The following is a 6,000-nucleotide window of genomic DNA, read 5'->3' on the forward strand; positions in this document are numbered from 1 at the left end:
TTTCTTCTGAAATTCTGATAACAGAGTATCATCAAGCCAAATAATCAGTTAAATAAGCTAGGGAAATTGTATTACTATTCATTTGCAAACAGAAGCAAAAGAGGGAGGTGGAAAATGATTTAATGCAGGACAAACAATCCTCAGTTGATAGACTGTCACTTATATGACCGAATAAGCACCATGTCTCAAGGGGAAGGGATCCCAGCCAATCTCCTTCATCTAACGACAACTAGAATTTACTGTTGTTCATTAAGAACAGACCCCACTGGTCCCAGTTCATAACTGCCTGAATCAGGATTATCTGACCATGAAAAATGTGGCACAGTGATGAAGTAGATTTCTGGACTCAGGCATTCATGCCCTACCTCTCAAATGGGATACCAAAGCAAAGAAAGTTGAATTAACCCATATCCTATTCAGAGCCGTGAAATGGGCACACCCTTACCTACTTCTCTCCATTTAAGTGACCTGATGATGCAAATTCCTTTAACTCCTTGCAGTGCAATCTCACAGGTGACTTGCTCCTTCTAGGGAAACAGGACACACTATGCTGCTAATCACATGAGCTTCACCCAGCCCCAGATGTAAAAGCCACATCGAAAGTAGACATCAAAGATCTGCATATTGTAGAACAATGACCCAGAATGAAGACTAGACAGGACAGCACGAAGGCAATAGCTCTGAAGCTGCCTGTGAAAAGCCACCTAGTAGTGATTTCAATTGGCTGCCAAAACAAAACACCACAGGGGAAACCACACTAAATCCCCTAAAACCATTATTCTGCATCCCTACCCACTGGTCTTGTCTATGTCCTGATATGTGTCCAGGTACCACAGAGAAAGAGGAGAGAGTGAAAATAGAACATCATAGATGAAGGTCCACTGACACAGATTGCAGGCACAGGTGTACAAGTGACAGTGTACCTGCACAGAGATCAGCCTGAACATAACTTGATCCAAAGACAGGGAAGAAAGTAACTTTTAAAATCATGGCTGAACAAAATGCACACTTCAATAGCGTTCTCTGAACAGGGTATGCAGAGAGCTTTTCAGAAAGCTTTCAAAAGGAATTCCCACCTCAGTGAGTAGCAAATCAAATGCCATATGCCTGATTCACTTCTCATTGCAAGCTCCTCTCCAACTGAGCTGTTTGGGCTTATAACCACTCCTGAGACCAGGAAAAGCTGCTGCCAAAGTGCCACATAATTATTGGACTAAGTGTATATAAGCTAGTTAGAGAAATCAGGGCTGGTGAAAATGCCAGCAAAAAGGTTTGTAGGAAGAGGTTGTACCTGTATCTAGATCACTAAATGTAAATACAGAACAGGCAAGATTTGAAGAACACAAGGCAAATGTTTTGTTAATTATAATGCTGGTCCCTTCCCACTGTCATTTGTCACTGCTTCTGACAGTATTTGCTGTACAAGACACTGAAAAGGCCCCAGAGAATGGGCAAGTTACACCAGTCTCTCTGCCAGTTACATCTTGATGAGAAAGTAATAGAAAGCTACAGCATGGCACAATCTTGCTGAGATAAGGTGTATTTACCTGTATGTTATTCCTACCCATTGCCTCAGGCCCTCAAAAACAAACACCTTTTGAAATTTGAGGAACTAAAGAAAAACTAGAGTTTGCAATTGTAGAGTAATAAATAAACATTTGGCTACTTCGAAGTGTGAATGACAGTAACCTATTCAACACTATGTTTATGCAACACTGATTTGAAGGGAAGTAGGCAGGATTGCACTTCCCAAACACAACGGTGACTTGGTGCTAAAGTACTCAAAGTAAGAGTGCTTTGCGAGAGTAACTTTGCATAGATATTCCTGCATCCTCTAGTGGGGAGCTTCTTAGACAAACCTCACAAGCCAATCTGGGACCTAGCAGACATTCACATGCGTAATTAGCTAGGCAGCAGCTCTAAAGAAAATTACATCTGTTTGTACCTAGCCTGACAAGTCAGTCAAATGGCTGCTTCTGGGCAGTGAGCCACACATTCAAGTATGCTGTCTTGAATAGAATGTTGTAATCTTGCATTGGTTTTGTATTTGCTGAGATTTTGATTCATATTTTTAATCAGATTACCATGGAGAAAGACATTAGAGGCTTAAAGTTTCTCCTTTGCTGTGAGGGGAAAATCTGTGTTTTGTAAACATGTCAAATGTTTATACAGTGAAATTAACAAACCCTGATGAAACTGAGTTCTGTGATACCACCTGATCTGCAAATGGATTTATGTTTGGTTTATCTACCATCCCACTTATCTTCACAATAAAGCTTGTGGGGCAACAATATGTTGAAAATAAGATGAAAGCTAAGCACAGCAGTTAGCTTCAGTTCAGTTCAGGTTACCCTGAGACACCAAATACTGTAATCACCTTTCCAGGGTTTTCTTTCTCTCCTTCCACCACACTCACTTTCCAGCTTGGTCACATACTCTCTCCCCTGTGAGCCACTGCAAGGCCTCCTTACCTCAGCTCCCCTCCTGAAGCTGCACAGCTTACTATTTCCACCTCAGCAGCCAGCCTGAGCATCTCTATATTGAATTATCTCTGAGGCCTTCAGGACATTCTTCCAAATTCATCAAGGTCATTTCAAATTTTAATCATATCCTCTCATGTTTCAGCTCTCACTGCCAGCCTGATGCCATCTACAAAATCGAAAAGCACACATTGTATGCCAACATTTAGATCATAAACTCGACTCCTAGGCAATGCCAAACCCTCTAATTTCCCCATGCTGCTCCTTTTGTCCCTTATCCCCTGCCCCTTTCACCTCACTTCCTCCATGGGGAAGCTTGTGTTCAACTGCTGCTGACTGGGAGTTGGAACAGATGATCTCCAGAGGTCCCTTGCAATCCTAACGGTTCTGTGATAGCCAATGCTATAGGCCAGGCACAAACCCTTACTCACTTCCACATGAGATGACATCATCCTACAAAGCTACTCATGGATGCAAGCAGCCCCGCCACCACTGCTGCAGATGCATCACTCCACACCACATCTCACCTTGCCTCCCCCCAGGCCCTCCTGACACAATTTCTTTTTCAGAAGGTTTAACTTCAGGTTTTAGCAGGAAAAATCCTTTAATCAAAACTCAAGCCTTCAGATTTTAACACAAGCTTCCCATTTTCTAAAATGTACTCATAATGCATAACCAGGGGTAGCTAACCCTCCCCCTCAAATCAAAATACTGCATTTCCAATCATTTACATTTGTACTAGCCATCTTTGGTCCTGTTTATATTATTTGGGTAAATAAAAGAGAGAAAAACATTTTTGACACAGTCCTACTTTATCACCTTATTCTATATTATTCCCTTTCTTTTTGTGAACCAGTACCTCTCTTACATGTGTAATAATTGATATAAAGTAATAACAGTAGTACAACGTTTGAGGGAACAAAATTCCTTCTCATCAGAGAGCCTGAAAACCAATATATCACACTGTGTTTATTTCCTTACTGAATGGGTCATCAGAAGATCTGAGAACTTCTCTGATGTTACACTGGCTGCAGTTTCACCTGTTCTGAAATACTGTTGTAGAGAGAGACGAAGTAAAACTGAACCCTGAGCTAGGAGTTCTAGCCTATGATCAAAACTATCAAAGACTAAAGGGTCTGAGAGAATGCTTATCAATAAGGCAGTGAATTTTGCTTAAATCTGTTTGATCTAAATCAATTTACACTGCTTTTGGCTTACCAGCAGGGCAAGGAGGATATAAGCAAATTAATAAAAGAAAAGGAAAAGGAGAAAAAACATCCAAGCTGCAACAAGCTTAGCTCTAGTTTGGTAGCCTAATATCATAACCAGTATGAAACAATAAAGAGCTACTGAAAATTCAGGTCCAGTATGCAAATGAACAGAACTGTAGAAACATCACCCAAACATTTAACAGGTACAGTGTAATACCATTAGCTACAGCAAGCCATTTCATCAGAAATAACTGGCAAGGAGCTGATGCCTAAAAATCAAACCATAAGAAAGGGAATTCTTACAGTTCTGTAAGTTTGGATTGGTTTAGAAAAAAGGAAAAGTGAGAGAGAACAAGATGAAGTGAACAAAGTGATGGTATTTTCCTGATTCATGACCAAGGAATCCCTCTGTCAGCAAGCTTCTGAAAAGCTTCAATGAGTAATAGCAAAAGCTGGGGGAGAGAATGTGAGCTTAGACATTTGATAAAAGACAATCCCAGCAGTGGATAATAAAAGCAATAGCTACTTGTTTCATATTTATTTTTGATCTTTGGCATTAAGATGAGTCTAATATATCTATAAAGACTTTTTATACATATTTTTCCCCAGCTTCATTTGCATAATTACTGACTCAAAGAACATGAAAGAAAGCAAAAGAATTGACTAGACCTAACATACATTAAACTAAAACTAGCTTCTATTTGTATTTCTTCTAATCAAGATATTCTTTAGCCTTAGAAAGCAGTATAAAATCAGCCAATGAGCAATACAAAATAGCAAATACATTTTTGTATGTAAAGCAAGAATGCCTGCTGCTATCGTTTTTCAGGATTTGTTGTATTATAGCAATTGGCATTTTATTTGGAAGTGCTATGTTCTGTGATAAATATGGAACTGGAGCATTGAAAAGTTTTACTAAACTAGACACATATATCAGTTTGACTTATTTCTCAGCAACAAAAACGGGCATGAACCCTCTGACTCTGCGCTTACTGGCAATCTTCCATGATCATGCAACAACCAAGATAGTGACACCAAAAAATATGCAGGAACATAAGTTAGAGGTTAAGATACTCACTACCCACACCTTTTTACACCAGTTCCACTGAAAATATCAGAGAAAAGTTTTAGATCTGATGGTAAATTCAGAGAGACAGAAATAGCATTCCCATGGAAAGACAGATCAGATTTTCCTAAGCGGGCTTTGAGACATACAAATATTGCAAGATTCAGTCATCGATGCCACTAGCAAAACATGAGCGAACAATACATTCTTAGGAGATGGAATTTTCAAAGTAACATGACTTTACAGGCTATTATGACTTAGACAGTCTCCAAACCCAGAGAGTATGGAACCACACACCCAAAACTGACAGAGGATGCTACAACCATATGTCACTATCCTGCCAGGATAGCCCTGACTAGGTGCATGAAACTTGCCCTGGCTGAATGGCACAACTCTGGGGAACCAGGCATTAAATCTCATCTTGTATGGATATTTTGCCATCAGAATCGCACCTTCCATCTGTACAATTAAGTTATGCACCTTCATGAATGTCTGCATATTGAGACAAGGGGGCACAAAACGGAATATATAAACCTTTAGAATCAGTTTTAAGTAATGTTAAGTTTGATGGCTTTGTAACAGTAGCAATGGAAAATTACTGAGGTGCATGATACATAGAGAAAAAAAGTAGACTACAGATAGAGAACATACTGAGAATTCTTGTACAAGATAAATCGTTATAGTTGACATAGTTTTAAGAAAAACAGTCTAGAAGAACAGGACGCAGGGATAAGGAGTATCTGGGAATGGCAGGTGTCCAGGATGGGCTACAGTTAAACTAACTGATAAGTAGGAGGACAGGAGGATTATTGTGTCTCTGGTGCTAACGAACCAATTAAGCTGGCATAAGCATCTACTGCGCGTGCTCCAAAGGTGGCCAGAAGTGATGAAGATTGTTGGAAGAAGTAAACGACCCTCAGAGACCACCACCACAATTCTGTACGCATGCGGGGAACTTTCTGGAAAATGATGTAATCCATACGTAGCCTCATGAATATGTATGTATGCCCAGTGGCTATAAAAGGACGGCTTGCGTGGCAATTGGGGGACACACATTAGGAGGAGCTACCCCCCGTGCCTCCCAGCACCGCAATAGAGAATACCTGCTTGTCAGCTTGAAAACTTTGTTGGCAAGTTTGTTCCTGGAGTTTTCTCTGAATCAATGTGTGTCATCATAAAACGAAACAATTAATTGCAAATTTACCCCTCGATAACAGTGGAATTCACTTCAGCATACTGATCT

Source organism: Pezoporus flaviventris, unplaced genomic scaffold (genome assembly GCF_033815535.1).
Source record: "Pezoporus flaviventris isolate CSIRO_AGI_PZ_B2104156 unplaced genomic scaffold, CSIRO_AGI_Pfla_v1 ptg000096l, whole genome shotgun sequence".
In the NCBI taxonomy this organism is placed as follows: domain Eukaryota; kingdom Metazoa; phylum Chordata; class Aves; order Psittaciformes; family Psittacidae; genus Pezoporus; species Pezoporus flaviventris.